Source organism: Thamnophis sirtalis, unplaced genomic scaffold (assembly GCF_051295495.1).
Source record: "Thamnophis sirtalis isolate CommonGarterSnake01/CBP01778 unplaced genomic scaffold, rThaSir2_p1.2 scaffold_10, whole genome shotgun sequence".
Lineage (NCBI taxonomy): Eukaryota > Metazoa > Chordata > Lepidosauria > Squamata > Natricidae > Thamnophis > Thamnophis sirtalis.
Window position 1 is genome coordinate 48,200,451 of NW_028261390.1, and position 20,114 is coordinate 48,220,564.

The following is a 20,114-nucleotide window of genomic DNA, read 5'->3' on the forward strand; positions in this document are numbered from 1 at the left end:
AATTCCTTCACCACTGTCAAACCATTCACTAAGGCTGCATTACTATTACTATTAGTCTTCTCATTGTTCCTATCATTCATCTCTTCCCACTTATGACTGCATGACTGTAACTTTGTTACTTGTATCCTTATGATTTATATTGATATTGATTGTTTCCTGAATGCTTATTTGTACCCTATGATTAGTGGTGGGTTTCTACTGGTTTGGCCAAACCGATAGTAGCTTGGTGGCCTGAGTTGCTAGAACTGGCAGTGATCCAGGCCTGCCACATCTCCAAACTAGTTCTCCCAGCGGTGCCATAGATGCCGCCATCTTGTCTTTTGCCTCTCTACATTCTCAGAGCAATTTTTATTGCATTTATGGTCAAATGTGCACACTGAACTGGCAGTAATGCTGGCAGCAACATACCCCTGCCGATCATTATCATTAAGTGCTGCACCTAAATGTGACATCATGATACATCACAATACATCATGTGACACAATTGAGTTTGACACCTGTGTTCTGGACCAATTCAGGAGTAGGGAGCAAGGTGAATCAATGTTTCTCTTCATTTCCCCAGAGTCAGTTGCAATTGGTGTTTATGGGAGAAGGGGGGAGAGAGATCTAACAAAAGTAATCTCTGTTGGGGATTCTGCTATTTCCCTATTCCTCTCTAAGATCTACATGAAGTTACTTGGACGATGTGATGATATCCCATTGTAGATCTCTACATCAAGTTGACCAAGTGATGCTGATGAAGTTCTTCCATGATATTTGGAGGCTGTGAGTAGGATAGGCTTCAGCTAAACCCCTGAGAAATACTGAGTAACTTTGGGTTTTAATGTTTTTCCAGTTTAAGTTCTCAATGGGGCCACACTACACCAGACAATTCCTGTTTGGGAAGCAGATGATACTCAGGATCAGAAGAGTTTTTTCACAGATTTGTCTTAAGCATCTATTATGTTGTTTCTGGATTGGAAAACCTTGGCATCTTCCATGCGGATTACTGTAATGAGCTCTAAATGGGACTGCCCTTTAAGAATGTTGGGAGAGTTATGGGCACACTTTGCTGCATCTATCTTACACCACTGCTTCATGAGCTGCACAGGAGGCTTTTGGGTGCAATTCAATGTGCTGGTTACTACCTATAAAAGCCTTGATGGCATTGGAGCAGATTATTTGTGGGACTCCATCTTTCCAATTGTTTCTCTTTACTCACTAAATCCAAAAGGGTAGGCATCATTGGTTCACATACACTAAGCAGTGACATCTGGTGAGACCAGACAGTGAGCCCTCTCTCTTATAGTGCCTTCTTTTCATCATACCCCACCCAAATATTTTTCATACCCTGAGTTTGATGGATATTGAGGAACCATGTTGTCCCAATTACATCAGACCCACCCAATCAAGCAGGGAGAACATGTTGTGAATCCCTTTGGTGAAAAAAAAAGACTGGTGGGATCTAGGTGGAAGGCCTTTTCTGCTTTGCTCCCACCATTTGGAACATCTTAGTCTCAGAGGTGAAATGTACCTACTCTGGTTTTTCAAAAGAGTGTTAAGACCTGAGTCTGCCAATTATCATGGTGGTCTAAGAATGTAATGCAACCCTGGAGATGGCTGATGGTTTGAGGGTACATCCCCCACCTTCTTAACCTTTTAGCTTTCTGAAATATTTAAACTTTGATTTTTATTTCTAACTTATAAAATTTAACCTTGTTCCTAATTCTGTTTTAACTATGCTTTTATTCATGTGCTTATATTGCTCAGTTATGTTGTTGTAAACCACCCAGAGTCACTTAGGTGAGACAGACAGTGTAGGAATTGAATGAATGAATGACTGACTGACTGAATGAATGAATATCATAAATCTTTAAAACTTGAATGTTTCCCTAAGTCTGTAAATTGAGTGAATTAATCTTGTTTTTTTTTCCTGAAATGAAGAGGATTATGTGGTTTGAGTTTCATTGTCCTTAGGTGCCATTGTTTATGTGTGTATGTATGTTATTGTTTTTTTATTCTTTCAGTTTTGAATCTTGTCTTATGATTGTGAGATGGGTGGCTATGTAAATCAATAATGTAAATAAACATGTAAATGTTGATTGTATGTGGAATAGTTTATTTGGCCATCTCAAATTGTTTGAGTAACTTTACCATGTTATTCCTCCACCTTTTAAAAAAATCTGAGTGTACATATATGTCACAGTTCATCCCTAAATATAAATAAAAGAATAAGCATGTTATTTGAGAATACTGGTGACTGACTATCTACAAAAGTTCCTAATAGCTGAAAACTCAGTAAGAAGCACTTTCCAAAAGTGATTTAGAAAGGAAGTATGCAAACTTAGTGTCCTTTTAAAGGTGCTGGCCTGGATCTGAGCAAGATGATTATTCTTGCCATACAAAAGCATTTGACACGAAGACTTCGATGCAATTTTTAAAAGTTCAGAAAAAATATTGTAATTTTTATAACTTAATTTAAGGATTAAAGAAAAAATCTTATCCATTTCCATCGGTTTCCCCCCCCCCAGACTATTTATGATAATCAGCGAGAGGAATTATTTTTCTACTCTTTCTCTTCCTTTTTAACAACCTCCCCTTCCTCAGGCACTAAGAGTGACATAGTTCCCTAAGAACTAGACTACTTCAGTCTAGGGAACAGAAAGAGGACATTTGTTTTCAGCAAAGAAAATATTTTTGTTTGTTTGGAACCTGTGGAGATACCTGAACATTTTTCTCTGATTTGGATTTTGTATGAGTTAAGAGAAAATCTGAATCTTTGAGTCTTTGACTAAGTCTTTCACTTTGACTCATTTGTGATGGCTTTTTATATGTTTTTGAAGTTCAAAACAGATGTCAAAACGGCACTTTGTAGCTGATTCATTTGAAGATGAAGGGATCTATTTGAGTTGACTGAGAAATTTAATGGTACAATTTTTGTTGCTTAGTTCCATAGTTCTGTTTAAGTAGCTATTATTTGTGTATATGTTCCAAATATTGTACTTTAGTTTGCTGCTTGATTTTAAAATGCAATCTTCTTCTGGATTATATTAAGCTGGATTTCTAAGAATATTAAAAAGTTCTTTCTGAAGAAGACACTTAATTTGAATGAATTCTGGAATACCTGAGTATATCTGGATATAAGCAGACTACTAGGGAGATATGTAACCAATCAAGCTTGTATATAATGTTCCCTTTTCTATATGAACTACTCCAGTCAAGAATTATTTCCTAGTTTGGATTTCCAGGGTAGAAATGCAAGACTGAAGATGGTTCTACTAAAAGTGAAACTGATGACAACGGCATATGAAGAGCCAGTAAGAGGCAATGAAAAGTAGATTGGTTCTTCAATCAGTCCTTTCTGGACAAGGCCCACCTATGCTCCATCTATACTTGTAATGAAGAGGGAAATCTCTTCTTTATATGTTTCTTTTCTTTTTATTTTTCTTTACTCTGTTACTATTTTTTATTCTTTTTTGTTTTGTTTTCTGCATCTTCTACTCTTTCTTTATATTCTGCTATTTTTTGCATTCATTTTTATTATTCTAATTGTAATCTTTATTGAAATTAGAATTAAAATATTGTTTCCCATTTTAAGGATCAAAGTATGCCACATGAAACAGCCTCTTTGTTTCATTGAGCTAAAACAATTACCTTATGTTATAAAGTAGTCTCTAAATAACATTGCTATAATTTTGTTCAGTTCAGTCCAGAACTGGACAGTGACAACAGTGGACAGAGAACCACTGATTGGTTCAAAATTGGGAAAGGAGTTTGGCAAGGCTGTATACTGTTGCCCTGCCTATTTAACTTACATGCAGAGAACATCATGGGAAAGGCGGGGGTAGATGAATCAAAAGTTGGAATTAAGATTGTCGGGAGAAATATCAACAACCTCAGATATGCAGATGATGCCACTCTAATGGCAGAAAGTGAAGATGATCTAAAGAGCCTCTTGATGCAGGTGAAGAAGGAGAGTGCAAAACTCTTAAAGTTGAAACTCAACTTTAAGAAAACTAAGATCATTAGATCCGGCCCTCTTAATTCTTGGCAAATAGATGGGGGGAAAATGGACATAGTGACAGATTTTATTTTCTTGGGCTGCAAGATCACCACAGATGGGGGCTGCAGCCAAGAAATTAAAAGACGCTTGCTCCTGGGGAGAAAGCTATGGCAAATCTAGACAGCATACTAAAAAGCAGAAACATCACCCTGCCTACAAATATACCTGTGTATAGTCAAGGCTATGGTTTTCCCAGTTGCAATGTATGGCTGTGAAAGTTGGACCATAAGAAAGGCTGAGAGCCAAAGAATTGAGGCCTTTGAATTATGGTGCTGGAGAAGACTCCTGAGAGTCCCTTGGACTGCAAAGCGATCAAACCAGTGAGTCCTAGAAATCATCAACCCTAACTGCTCTTTAGAAGGCCAGATCCTGAAGATGAAACTCAAATACTTTGGTCACCTAATGAGAAGGAAGGACTCATTGGAGAAGAGCCTAATGCTGGGAAACATTGAGGGCAAAAGAAGAAAGGAACAACAAAGAATGAGGTGGATGGATGGAGTCACTGAAGCAGTAGGCATGAGCTTAAATGGACTATAGAGGATGGTAGAGGACAGGAAGGCCTGTTGGAACATTGGCCACGTGGTTGCAATGGGTCAGACATGATTTCTAAACTAACAACAGCAATAGTTTTGTCCTCCATTTCACACTTTAAAAAAAAATCCAGAGAGACTATAAGTAATGAGAGAATCCCCCCCCCCCCAAAACTGTTTTGATAGCTCCAATAAACAATATTCGTGTAGATTTGAACTTTTTTCAAAAGTCCAAGATTTGTTCATTCTGCCAGGAGGCATAGGGAGAATCATAAAATGACATTGAGGGAACTTTAAGAATAAAAAATTCTATGTTTGATGCAAAGCTAGGGAGGAATGGAAAGAGGCATTGCTCAGAAATGGAGAGATGAAAAAAGTGATTCAAGATATTCTAATTGAAAAATTTAATAGGTGACAAAATCATCAATTGTCTGGAAGTATCCTTTTCCAATCAAACCAAGCTACTCATAGTGAATGGTCCAGGAAAGCAAAAATAACTAAAGCCTGAGATGAAAACACCATTAAACCTGCCACCCAAACTTAAATTAAGCTCTTCACTTAATTTAAATGCTCTAATTTTCTTTTTCTATTCTACACTGCTAATACTTATTTAGTGCTTCATTTAATCTGCATTTTATTCTTTATTTTTTATCTAAATTGGGATGCTAATTTCCTCAGCTCTAATCATTATAATTTGATGTATTTTTGTTATCCTTGGTGTTCCCCAAAGAAATTTGTTGAATGTTTTGTGTGTTACACACAGACACACAGACACAAACACACACAGACACAAATTGTTTATATAAGATAACATTATTTAATTCACTAAAATACACTTTCTGCCACTGTTTAGTTTACGTGCCTGGGTGGAAGAGGAGGTGTTTCGTATTTTAGTCACATTCCTAAGTATATACATAATAAAATTCAACATCATCAAAATTGAAAGGCACATTTCATTCTTTGAACCTTTCATTCTTAATAACCACCAGAATCTTCAGGATATTGCAACTCCTTCTACCCAGCCATGGAGGTGTAGGTCCTATAGACCTTGGGTAAAATTATCTTTCCATTCTTGCCTATTCAAGGTCTGCCCTGTCTTCCAGGGCTAAGACAGGATGGATAATGGATAAAAATGAAATAATTACAGGCCTGACATTTACTTCTAGCAAATTAAGTTAAGGATCCCAACAACTCAGCAATCTAGGTTAGATAGAACTTCGGAAAGCTAAATGTAGGATTGGCCTTAAATATCAAGTCTAATTTATCCATGTTACAGCTTGCCCAATACCTCCCATATTTCTTTCAGTTCATCCCTTCCACATTTCTGTCTTCCTACTTCATTTGACCCTGGATTCACACAAACCTCTTCCAGCAATTAAATGCTGTTGTTTGTTTCATATTACATGTAAAAGAAGCTTTCAATAAAAATAATGGTCCTCACATGCCACTTCTCATAGGCTGGAATTTGAAACCAGCAGCCCCAGGAATTATTCACATATGTTTCCTGACTCCGCAGTTATCTTGCTTTTCTTTCACAGATCACACTCTGGTGTTCTTCCCACTGATCTGACTCTTACCCAGGCTTCAGTGTTAGAAAGGACTAATCCTTTCAACTCTGGACTATTCTGTCAGGGTCAAATCTCTTTTCATAATTGGAACTATTGTTCCTGCCAAAAATTCATTACACCTGATTAACCAATCCACTAGTGACAAAAGAGGAAAACTAGCTGGCTGCTCCAGTTAAATAGAATAGAATCAATGTGAAATATCTAATGCCAAATATCTGGGTTCCATTCACCATGATGTCTGCCAGTCTCCTAAAATTCTTCTATTGGTAGAGATCAATTTCTGCCCATTGGCTGAAGTTCAGATGGCAGCAGCCCAGCAGCATTGGCAACAAAATTTTAGATTACCGTTTCTTGTGAAGGCCTCTGCTGACAGCCAATTGTGATGAGTGAACATATTCATTTAATCAGACACTCTTCATTTTCATTTCTGAAGGACAGTAGTTTGATCAATTTTAGTTTGTGCCCATTATTATACACATGTAAAAATATTAAAATCTATATTAAACTATATTAATTTCTCAAGAAAAGATTGATATCAATTGGCTGTCACTGTTTGAAAGGGGTAGTGCTTTTGCATACATGGCAAGGGAAGAAAAACTACTTTGTGACTGGAAGCTTCATCTGAGTAGACAGAAGAAAAACTATGCCAAGTCAAAACTTTTTTCAAAATGATTGCCCCTATTTGAAGTTTTACTGTCTTCAGGGCTCTGTAGCAGATAAAGTCAGTGGGAGCATTCTTTTGCCTGCTGTTCAATCCTCTCCCCATTGACATCCCCTTTGATGCTGCTAGAAAGAGAGATTTTAAAAATGCAGGTTTTTAAAACAACTTACTCTTCTATGTGACCTGAGATGAATTTTAAAGGCTTTCCAAATGAGACGACCTCCAAAGAAAGGAAGTGGGTGAATTGGTGAAAAATGTGTCTATCTGGAAAAATACATTTCCATCTTTCTTTTGTCAAAAAATAAAATGATTTAAAAAGCTCTGAATAGTGTATTGCTGAATATAAAGCACTGAGGAATAATTGTTGCCTACTGTCCTGAATGGCACTTGGCTTTTGGCCTCTTGCCCAATCATATTCTGAATAAGAACTACTAGATTGTAATTCACACTCTACCATGCCTTACTGCTTAATTAAAGCAAACTAACTCCTTCTTAACATAACAAACGATTGGAGAATTACTATAACAAATCTGACCAGACATATCTTTTTTTCTTTACAGCCTATTCTTCTTGTCAATATACAGGTTGATCACTTGTGTGAACAAAAAACATAGTTTGTATTCTAGTATATACTCTTTTTTCTTCTTCCTGTCCTGATTCCTGTTAACTTCCATGTCTTTCAGGTCAAAATTCATGCAATTTTCCAGAGAAACAACATTCCTTCCTTCCAGTCTCGCCTACTTAGAAGTACTAACCAAATCCAAACCTGCTTAATTTCCCTGACTAGATAAGGTCGCCAGGTTGTCCCACATAATGACAACCTCACATTCCTCTTTGAAATTAGAAGGATTAATTAGAAAGTACTCTGAAATAATTGAAGTGCAAGCAAAAATTTTACAGTACAATCCTAAACCCAGTTCCAAATCTTACAATTGCTTGTGTGGAGAATCATTGTTGAACTTGGAACAATGAGGTTTCATCTGTGATGGTGTAATTCAAATTGTCACATGCAGTTAGAATCCAGTACTGTATTAATGATTATTAAGTCAGTAAATATAAAAAAAATAATTATACGTAAGATGACTGAGAATATCTACAGTCTTTTAGCTATACAATTTGGTATGGACACCTTTTGAATGATGTGGGAGTAGAAATAGATTTCCAGAGAAAAATTGCAGACTACAGGAACCAGGAGTACTATTCAGGTGACCCTGAAGACCCAGATAAACCTCCAACTGCTTCAATGACCCTTTAAAAGGATGCAGATTATCAACTGTCTGCAAGCAATATAAATCCTTCCACTCCCCACTGTCCTGTCAGAACTGAAGAAGCTTCTTGAATGAGAAGTGAAATGTCTTCAAAAGAAAAAAATAAGAAAGTCCAGTTGTCTCCTGCAAAAGCACCTTTGGAACAACCATGGTCTGGATGACTGAGAATTTCTACAGATCATTGATAGATAGGTGAGTTTCTAATGATGTAATATCAACTTTCAGAAACTGATTCCTGCTCATTGTAACTAGAATAATGATGGTTGTAATTGGCTGCCTATGCAATAAGTATTGCAATGCTCAGGTAAAAAGTTGATAAGGCTACTTGTGCAGTTGTTGATTAAGAAAGCCATGAATTCACAGTAACATTCTCCTTAATGCTTAATAATTCATTTAGTATAGTGGAAAAAATACTAGTAACTTTTGTTTGTTAGAAAATAATTAACAAAAACCAAATAGGAACAAGCTATGATCATGGTTAAGGACAAGAAACCAGACTCATTTCCATTTTAAACTTGGATATCTGTCTGGTTTAATGTTTTCTTGTTCTTAGTTTTTCTTCTAGGTTTGTATGATGCCCAGAATCCATTGAAGTTGAGTGGCCAATAAATTTAAATGAATAATTCAATGAATAGCCTATTAAAAGGTGATTCAGAAAGTATACCTTAGTGCAGTGTTTTTCAACCACTGTGCCGCGGCACACTAGTGTGCCGTGACATAGTGTAAGGTGTGCCGTGGGAAAATTACTTTATATATAGTCAATATAGGCACAGAGTTAAATTTTTTTAACATTTTCTAATGGTGGTGTGCCTCGTGATTTTTTTCATGAAAAAAGTTTGCCTTTGCACAAAAAAGGTTGAAAAACACTGCCTTAGTGAATCTGTATTTTTACAACTTTCATGTCTCTTAAAAGAAGTGTTAAATTTGTATTTAACAATTGTCATTTTCATATGTATGTATATTTTTGCAAACCATTATATATATACAGTATATATTTTAAAATGTCAGACCAAAAACATTTACTTGAGAGCTCATTAAAATAAAGCTTAATAAACAGGTGTTGAGTTCCTTTCCTTTCTTCCTTTTTTCATTCAGATTCTAGAACTTAAAAGTCCAATCCAGAATTTTAAAAATATAGTTGGATGTCTTATTAAAAGTCACTCAGTTCAGAAATATAAGCTACTTTGTAACTTGTTTGTAAGATCATGATGTAGAATTGTCTTCAATGTATAAGAGTGAACCAAGTAGAATATTCTAATACAGATATAAATTAGAACAAATAATTACCCAATTTAGGAGAGAGGTACAGTATCTCTTTAGATCCCAGGAGTCAATGTACATACTTTGCTTTCTCTCTGTGCATGATGACACCATTTGATCATTTTAAACTGCCAATCCCCTCCCGCAAACAAGAAACTTCTACAAAATTTCAAACCTATCATCCCCCTCCCCCCCCAAAAAAAACCTTTAAACACTGGTTCAAACTATTAGACTGGCAGTGAAATACTACCAGTCAGACATGCTTTTCACTGATAATGTAACATAAGGCACTGGGAAAAAATTTAGTGAATGAAAAGAAATGTCAAAACAGGAGAAAGCAAACACTCCTTTTAAGATGATCTTAACTTATCTAGACAAAAGCGCTAATCTGGACAAAAGCCATGTTCCCAGACCAAACAGATTATCTTTATAGCTTGAACTGTTGCTTAAACCACAAAAGGAGGATTTCTTTTTCTTTTCTTTTCAAATAGGCATGTTTTGGATTCCGTCCATTTTCCGTCTTGATGATTTCCAGTACTAAGCCTTCATGATTTTTAACTTTCTACCAAGAACTATGTTGATATTACACAGGTCCTTCCACCCTATCTTTCTAACCACTCTGTTACAGCTGGCATCTCTCCTTTCAAATATATAATGATTACAGCCTTACTGCACATTGCTCTGCCGTCTCAATCTTAGTGAAATGGTCTTGTTAAATTTAATGAACGTAGCTCAAACATTACTTAAATAACATTTACTGCAAAAAGATCAAAATTTACTGTAGAACTAGTCAGCTGGTCTAAAATTAAGGGATAATATTATGGAAGTGTGCTTTATAGACATTTCTAACAAATTTTCCTTTGGTATTCCATAAATTATTCAACAGCAAGACACTAAATAGAAGTGTTTTGCACAGTTACACTACCTAATCTAGTTTTAAAAGAGGGGACAGTACTACAAATTTGCTATATATATATATATATATATATATATATATATATATATATATATATATATATATATATATATATATATATATATATATATATATATATATATATATATATATATATATATATATATATATATATATATATATATATATATATATATATATATTAAAGTCACAACCCCTGGTATGCCCAAACATGGGAGGAAGGTCACACTTCCACTCTCTGTCTTCAGCTCGTCACAAGAGACCATCCAGACAGAAACCCAATATTTTTTACTGTTGCCTTTTTGTTATATTTGTTATATTTATGCTGATAAATTTGAAATAGATCTATACTAGTCTCCCTTTATTTATTTATCAGCATAAATATAACATATATATATATATATACATAACATATATATATACATAAACTTGGGTATGGCTAGCTGATGAGAGCTAAATAGCTTGAAATAGATCTATACTAGTCTCCCTTTATTTATTTATCAGCATAAATATAACAAATGTAACAAAAAGGCAACAGTAAAAAATATTGGGTTTCTGTCTGGATGGTCTCTTGTGACGAGCCTAATGACAGAGAGTGGAAGTGTGACCTTCCTCCCATACTTGGGCATACCAGGGGTTGTGACTTTAAGTATATACCTCCCACCCTGGCTGGCTGATAAGGAGTCGTTCTCTGTAGCTCAAATGGTTAACTCCCTGCCTGGGAGGCAACGGAGCACAGGTTCGATTCCTAAAGTAGGGTATGGCTAGCTGATGAGAGCTAAATAGCTTGAAATAGATCTATACTAGTCTCCCTTTATTTATTTATCAGCATAAATATAACATATATATATATATATATATATATATATATATATATATATATATATATATATATATATATATATATATATATATATATATATATATATATATATGTTATATTTATGCTGATAAATATATATATATATATATATATATATATATATATATATATATATATATATATATATATATATATATATATATATATTTATATATATATAAATGTGTGTAAATATATATATATATATATATATATATATATATATATATATATATATATATATATATATATATATATATATATATATATATATATATATATATATATATGTTTACACACATTTTCCCATAAATATACCAATGGAATGCAGCATCTCACACAGTAATCTTCCCAGCCACCTAATCAAGTCTGCATTTCAGGGAATTCTATAAGCTATTTTGCCTGGATTTTGGCTGCGGACAAAGCATGCTGCAATTCTCTGGAATTGCCAGAAGCACTAAGAATTATCTTGCAGTTCTCAAGAGCTTTTGTAAGGCCACTTACTTACTGTGCGTCTCAACAAGTTCCATGGTTTTTTTAAAAAAAATCTGGCTTCTGTGCAGCAAATTGCCATTCAAATCCGAAATGGCCAGCTGCAATCTTGGTTTACCTCTGGCTTTATGAACTCTCTATAGTCATGAGGCTTGTAAAACATAACCATAGCTATGAAAGGACTCACATCTTTTGTTATACGATAGAACTTTGAAATGTGAAACAGTATATGGTCTAAAGAGAGGGATTTTTTTGACAAATGAAACATTAAAGAGGAATACTTGTGTCACACTCCTCATTTAACCTATGATAGTGTGTTTTAGGAGATTTTTGAGTTGCGTATAACCTTTATATGCTGGCAAAAATGATTTTTGTGTCATTTTTAATTCCTATCTATTTAGTTGAAAAGAATTTCAGTTGGTGTCCAATATTATATTGAAATGAATGCTGCCAAGTGATTATTTGCATAAAGATGCTGATTTGTAATACTTCAGTGCTGGCATCCATCACAATGTGATTAATAGATGGTTATATTAATAAATGCTTAACATTAAATAAAAAGTAAAAACTATTTTTAACAGCAAAGAGAAATAATTATCTGTTTCTTGTACTAACATATGTTCACTAATCTGGAAAGATTTCCATTTCCAAAGGGAAAACATAAAAGCATAGTGCAGTAACATTTTATGCTGGTCTGCTTTCTTACCTTTTCTGATGAGTTGGTTGTGGAAAGACTGTGTCAATGCAAAGCTCAATTAGTATAATTTATGTATCCTTGGATGTCAATCTCTGCTGTTGAGAGGTGGGACTTGCAAAGACCCTGTGCATTAATTAAGAACTCATCTCTGTAGAGTTATCTTTCCACCTAAGGAACCAGAAGAAGAAAGTTTTAATTAGATTCAAAAGACAGCATGTCATAAGCAAAGTAAGAAAATTCTTTCATGAAATTTCAAGAAGAGAAAAAGTACATTGTTAATACAAATATCCAGTTAATAACCCAGGCTTCTGGTTCATATTTAATAGTTAAAGAAGTTGCTTCATTGTATGTTATTTTTTCCTGAACAAAATGTATGCCTAAATTCTAAAATGGTGCAACATGGAGACAACTCCCTGACAGTCCATGCCTAATTATTGATGCTGAGCTGATGCTGATTGCCTGCAATTACATGTTTGATAATATTTCTCTCTGATGGCCAACATTTTCTTTCAATGCTATCCTGAGGCTGAATAGGCAATGGGTAAAACAATGCAAGCTCAGCAAAGCCAAACAAATAGACATGCACCACACTTCCTTTTCATTGGCTGAGTGGTACACAGAATGTGCAGTTGCTAGCTGGCCTCAATACTGGCACTCAAGAGAGGTTGGAAGTTAGCTGGGCTCACTTGTGTCAGCTGCTTCAGAGACGCCTGGTCTCTTTGAATGGCCTGTGTGGGGGCTATCATCTATTCTGCTGAGGACTCACTTGGGAAACAATATCTAAATAATTGATTATAACATTTATAAATTAAAGGAGGCAAAACAAATTTTAAAAGCTGGTCCAGACTCTAGAAAATAAACATGTCAGCTAATAGCTCATACGCAGCAAAAGGGAGGGGAAAAATGAATTAACGAGGAACTTTACATTTGGAAATATAAGAACAAATTGGCTTGTTAGTGGCTAAATAAATACAGTAACATAAAATAAGGACATTAAAAGGTCTTAGCAATCAGGAAAGTAGTAAGAGACAAATTCAAGAGAGGAAAAATATGTTAACGCAGAAATAAAACAAGGTTTTATCAGAGAAATATCCCAGACGGTTGGCAAGAGAAACCAAAGTACATACTGAACCTCTTAGATGGCATAATTAACAATAAAAACAGTTGCTTCAAGGATAAATTGCTCAATAAGAATATGTGTTTCAATTTGGGAATGAATTAACTAGCTATTCCCAAATACTGGAACATGTTTTCTTCATTATATTAGCATGTTTTTGCTACTGCTTTTGTAGTGTGCTACATTTTATTATGCAATTAGTATTCACAACAGTTCTGAAACTGACAAAACAAGATGCTTTCAGATACTCTCAAAATTCTTCCACCTAAATAATAATAAATAAATGATAATAAAATTATTTCACCTAAATAGTAAAGTAAATCCAGGAAAGAAAATATACAGAAAATATATTTGTCCTTTGCTGAATGTCATTTATAGTGAAAGTCATTCATGAATCCATTCATTCTCTATATGAAAAAGCACCATTGATTCTGCAACAAATGGTGCCCAGGACCATGAACATCTGGAGCTTCATACCTCTAAAGCAGGACTGTCAAACTCGAGGCCTGCAGGCCAGATACGTCACCCACTGGTCACACTCACATCTGGTTTACCGAAGGGGGGAAAAGTCCAGATACATCACATGACACCACCATGACAATGTGAGTTTGACACCCCTGCTCTAAAGGAATGGTCAAATATTTAAGTTGTATCTTTTCCCCCCTGAATGGTAGCAGTGAGGGTGGAGATCCATGTAATGGAAATTAAAAGTTTACGTTTTATTGCAGGAGGTCTTTACACTTTTTTAAAGAAAACATAGCATATAGTATTAATTCAGAAGTGAATTGATATGCTTCCATTGCTAATTGGAGGAATCTGTCAATAGGACCATTGACTTGGCAGTAATAGTTGCCAACTTGCATCTAACAATTTGCTATTCTGTTGATTATCAATCCTAAAAGGCAGCTCTATTGCTTCAGCATATTTAGTGTGAATTTTAAAGTAGGTTACCATACTTGTCATGAATTTGATTTTATTTATATTTAAACTTAGTACCTCTTTTCATTATGTGACTTGACTTACATTAGTAGAGTTGTGCATCAGCTTACCATGACATAGATTGAATAAACAATAGGAGAACATACAGTTTTAAGTGACTCCTTTACCAGCCTGAAACCAGTTTTTTTACACTCCATCTGGATTGTAATTTACTGACTTTATATAAATTTTGCATAGGGATAGCAAAATGTTTCTAATGATCCCATTTTCATAGAGATACTTTACAGTTTACCATGATTGACAAAAAGGCCCTTCTATAATAAAAAAATCACACACACACACACACACACACACACACACACACTTATTTATTTATTTATTTATTTATTTATTTATTTATTTATTTATTTATTTATTTATTAAGTCACAACCCCTGGTATGCCGAATGACAGAGAATGGAAGTGTGACCTTCCTCCCATATTTGGGCATACCAGGGGTTGTGACTTTAAATATATACCTTTCACCCTGGCCTGGCTGATAAGGAGTCGAGCTCTGTAGCTCAATGGTTAACACATCTGCCTAAGAGGCAATAGAGCACAGGTTTGATTCCCAGCAAGGGTATGGCTAGCTGATGAGAGCTAAATAGCTTGAAATAGATCTATACTAGTCTCCCTTTATTTATTTATCAGCACAAACATAACATATATATATATAATTTCTTTTTAGTAACCTTTGGCTTTCTGAATTACCTAGTATATGTCAGCAATACTATCTTTTGTTCCTTAGCCATTTCTAAAATCAGTATCAATATCTAGCATATCTCTTTTCATGTAGGGGTTTAATTTGCACTGAATGATTATAAGCACTATTTTATCACAATGTAAAATCAAGGACTTTGTTTCACAATTTGAACATTCTGTTAAATCTCCTTTCTTTGGTATTGGTGTACAAACTGATATATTCCAATCTGTTGATCATTTTGTCTTTCTCCAGATTTGCTGGCACAATTTTGTTAAAACTCTATAGTTTTATCTTCTGCTTTTTGTTGTATTTTTGTAAACATTCCATCATTCCATCCGCTACCCACAAAACAAGTCCTAGCCCGATTTTCATGCCTGTGCTGAATATAAGCCCTACCCCTAAAGTAAGTCCTACTGAAAAGCCTGGGCAGCCAGCCAGCCACCCATTCTATCTGTTTGCTGCTGATATGAGGCGGGGGCTGCTGCAGCCACTAAGCAAAATGGTAGGGAGGTGGAGGATTAAATGAGGTGGGGGATGGAGGATAAAGCTTCTCCTTGCTCACTGCTGCAACAGAGCAGGAGGTTGAGTGAAACACTGGTGCCATGGGCATTAAGCGATGGGTGTGTGTATGGAGGATAAAACGAGGTGATGGGGAGTGGAGGAAACCCCAACAGTATCTTTGGCCAACCAGCCTGCAGAGACTTGATGCTGGTGGAGTGAGGTGGTGGCAGTCAGACAGCCCCTTTCCCATCTTATCCAGTGGTGGTGGCCAGCAGGGCATCTACTGCTGTCACTCCCATTCCACCACCAGTTACCTGGAGTCCTTGGGGGAGTTTTTCTTGCCACCTGCTTACCAGTTCCCACCCAGCTCCCCTCGCTTCCCCAATCATCCCTTCACTAACCTGCTTCCCAGCTCCGTTCTCCATATCCACCTCCAGGGCAACAAAAGAAGAATGATGGAATGTTTACAAAAATGCAGCAAAAAGCAGAAGATAAAACTATACAGTTTTAACAAAATTATGCCAGCAAATCTGGAGAAAGACAAAATGATCAACAGATTGGAAGATATCAGTTTGTATACCAATAACAAAGAAAGGAGATTTAACAGAATGTTCAAATTGTGAAACAAAGTCCTCCACCCATCCACTGCTTTGCTTTGTGGCCGTGGCAATGTTGCATTGCTCAGCTTCCTGCTCTATTGCAGTGGCAAGTAAGGAGAAGAAGCTGGCGATCTGCATGGGGCTGCTGAGCCACAGCCACGTCGCCAGGCAATTGTCAGCACATTGATGGCCTGGCTTTGAGACCCTCTGTAAACCGGTGTGGAGCATGTGGGGCAGCTCCTCAATCCCCACCTCACTTTGTCCTCCATCTCCCTCACCACCTTACTTAGTGGTCATGGCACCAGTGGATCAATTTGTCCTCTAACACCCTGCCCACTTGTCTTGCTTCATCCTCCACCCCTCCTTGCCTCCTGCTCTGTTGCAGCTATGAAAAAATAAGACCTCCCCCTAAAATAAGTCCTGGTGCTTATTTTGGTGACAAAAAATAATTAGACCGTCTTATTTTGGAGGAAACACGGCAATCTGCTGGATTGCATCAGCAGGTAGGTACTAGGACAGTCCCTCAAGTAATGTGGCAATGTAAGGTTTTATTAGCATTGACTAACACTTTACTTATACCCAGAAGCAAACTTTCCCGATCTAGGGAAGGTACACTATATGAAGCTTCTTGGTCATAGCTCCCACTTGTTTGTTTTATATATTTTACACACACACACACACACACACACACACACACACACACACACACACACACAGTATATTTGTGGGATTCTGCATGGAGGATTTTATTTTCTCAAATAGCAAAAGCTTCTAAGGCTTCTAAAAGCCCCTTTCAAAGCAGAATGTCAGGGCAAAAGATGGCTTCCAGCCTTGACACAGAGGTTGCTTTGAATAATTACAGCCAATTAAAAAAGGTAAGTCATAGCAACATCCTTTGGGAATGAAATGGCTATGGATAGTCAAGTGGAATGTCTCTCCTGTAACTTTAAAGCTTTATCTACATATGACACTACAAAGTGTGGATTTCTCATTGATCTGAACATCTTAGTGGGATGTTCTTGGAAGCCAACTGTCTATGGCTCCCTGACACATGCAGGGCAATGATTAGAGATGACCATTACCTTTCCACACTCTCTATAATACTACATTGTGACTATCACTGTCTTAATTTGCCATTTGGAAATAATAGATCAATGCACAAAAGAATGAAGTCTCTTTGTACACTTTGTCTTTGTTTCATGCTACCTGGGACTTATTTTGGATGCAAATGTGATGGGAAGATTTTGCTTTTAAAGCCTCTGAATAAAAAAAATAATGTTTTATTGTTCTGTCATTTTCACTTATATCAACAGTCTTATTATCTGCAATTTGTTCTCAGTCACATTTAGCATATTTTGAGTCAGTTGTATCTCTTGATTACGAATATGACAGAAGTAAAAAAAAAAATCAAACTCCAGAAACAACAGTTAATCTTTGTTCTTCTAAAGAATTATATGTATTTTCTAAGCATTGAAATTGCTGTCATTCAAGTGCAGCTGTGTCAGAATTGGAATCAAGTTTCAACTGATATATTAGCAGCAGGTTGCTTTCTTGTGCCTTTCCTTCATGTTTTTCTCTGAAACCAAACTCTGGGTTTGCAGCTTGGTAAGCAAGCTGTGGGGGGGGGGGGGGAGGGCGGGAAGGCTAACTCAAACAATGAAATCTTGATGATCTGCTGAACTGTGACTGAAATTTGTGACCTGCTTCGAGGCAAATCAAATTCAGCAACAAAAGTCCTTATAACTATCAGCAAGTTCCTGACAGAATGTCAACACAATAGTACTAAATATTGCAAATGAGCCATGCTGGGAACCATCAGACATCATGTGCTGCCATGAAATAATTATAAGAACTAGATGTTTTCATTTATATGTATTTTTATCACATAAAATAAATATATCTTTTAGCCCCATATGTGTACTAAACATAGAAAATCTTTGTTGAAAAAAACAAAACACTTACAAATTAGAGAAATTGAGATGCAACAATGAAGTTCCCATCTGGTATCTTTTGGATGTATTAATGACTCTCTCTGTGTTTCACTGGAATTCCTGCACTATTGTTCTAACTGCATTCTTCAGTCTCAATTATTCCTTCACAATAGTTTTCACATTTCACATCATTCATGTACTTTTTGATTAATTTTCATTGGAAGTTGTTACTGTGATTATGGGTCTCTGTGCCATTAAAGATAGATTATGAAAAAGTAATAGAAAAAGAATAAATAGAGTCTATAGATTACAATCAGTATCCAGGTGATTATGGCTTGACAAGGGCTTCTATGCAACAGGATTAATTTATATCATGTTTCTGAAAACATAAGACTAAAATATTTAATGTAATGAAATATATCATTTTCTTTCAAGAGTGATGTTAATCATTTCAATAGATATATTACACTATAATATCTTACTATACGCATGCACACACACACAGATACACACACGTGTGTATCTCTCTCTGTGTGGTATAGTGCAGCTGACATGCAAAAAGGCTTGTGATTAATAGTTTTGGAAAGAATAAACTGTTTCTGAATTTCTTAATCTGGTATTACTTCGATATGATTTTGAAGCACCATGTGGACACTAGAAATTATTAATTATATAGCTCAATATTTTGGATATGTTAAAGAATAAAGAAATCTGATTCTAATGAAGAAGAGGACCTTGGAACTTCCGTTTCTGCATCTTGTCATTTGTCTCTCTTATTATTCTTTCATTTTATCACACAACTAATTAGTGTGCATTTGTGAAAATGTTTTACATGCCCTTCAAAACAAGAACTATGGAACAGTTAGCCTGCACACTTCATTATAGAGATATTATATACTTATTTTACATATTAAATACTTGATGTATCAACTCTCTATGAGGATCAGATAATTTTTTATAAGATAATGAGATTCCTGCACTTATTTGATTATGTAATCCTGAGTTCTAGAATCTGGATCCTAACTCTGTATATGTTATTTGATTTTACCTATTTCTTTTAGTGTATCTTAAGAAGATGCATAGATTTCTGTCTTAGTCATCAATTTCCAAATTAATAATTGTATTACCTTCTGCAATCTGCTGGGTTATAGTAATGTTAAGATACAAGTGTAGGAGCCAAGCTAGCTAGGGAACAAAATTGTAATGCTCTAATACATGTTGAAAGCACCAGTGGGACATGCATAGATATTAAGAATGCTTCAAGGAAAGAGGAGTAACTAAATTTTTACCAGATATTGCAAGAAAGTGTGAATATTTGTTTTAAAAGGAAATGCACTTCTAGATTCCTATTATAACATTTCATATTAAGGTACATACAGTGGAACCAAACTTGTTTAGTGTCTGACTTATTCAACAAGAGCCCCATTTGAGAGAGCACATTGAGTTTTATCTTGTTTTTCTTGCAGGAATAGTAAACTTGGAGTTGAGTTTTAGAAGGCTGGCAGGCAGCACAGTGAGCTGAAGAATGGTGAGGGCAAAGAGTAGATATCCTGCAGCTCTGTGTCTCACCTCTTTCTATGGTTCAGTTTCTCTATCCCATGGCAACTCATTTGTCTGAGTGTGGCAACAGAAAATAATGTTGGCATTGCTTGTTAAATGGCCTATCCAAGGATCAGGACCCAGAGCACAAAGGAACAAATTACTGCTCAGTAGGCAGGTTGCCTCATATATCCAGACTGCTGGATACAGTCAAAGGGTCTTCTTTTATTAGACAAAGGGTCAAGTTTATTTTAGACATAGAGTAACAGTAAGGTTTCTAAAACAAAGAGTCAGACATTAAGATATGGGTTTCTATTCCTTCAAAAAAGGTGACAAGGCTAGCAATAAAAAGAATGTCAACTCAAAACTGCTTTGTTTCCTTTGCCCGCTTAAACCAACATTGAGCAATAATAAATAAGAGAGAATAGCA

General features: G+C 35.6%; 1 protein-coding gene across 9 annotated transcripts in view; it reads right to left on the minus strand.

The window, feature by feature from the left end:
- The window catches only part of TENM3 (teneurin transmembrane protein 3), an 836,795-nt gene that overhangs the window by 686,548 nt on the left and 130,133 nt on the right, over window positions 1-20,114 (minus strand). For all 9 annotated transcript variants that reach the window (XM_087724561.1, XM_087724557.1, XM_087724558.1 and 6 more), the window contains exon 2: window positions 12,327-12,485. The gene's annotated coding sequence lies outside the window, so the exon portion shown is untranslated. The remainder of the gene's footprint in view (window positions 1-12,326; window positions 12,486-20,114) is intronic.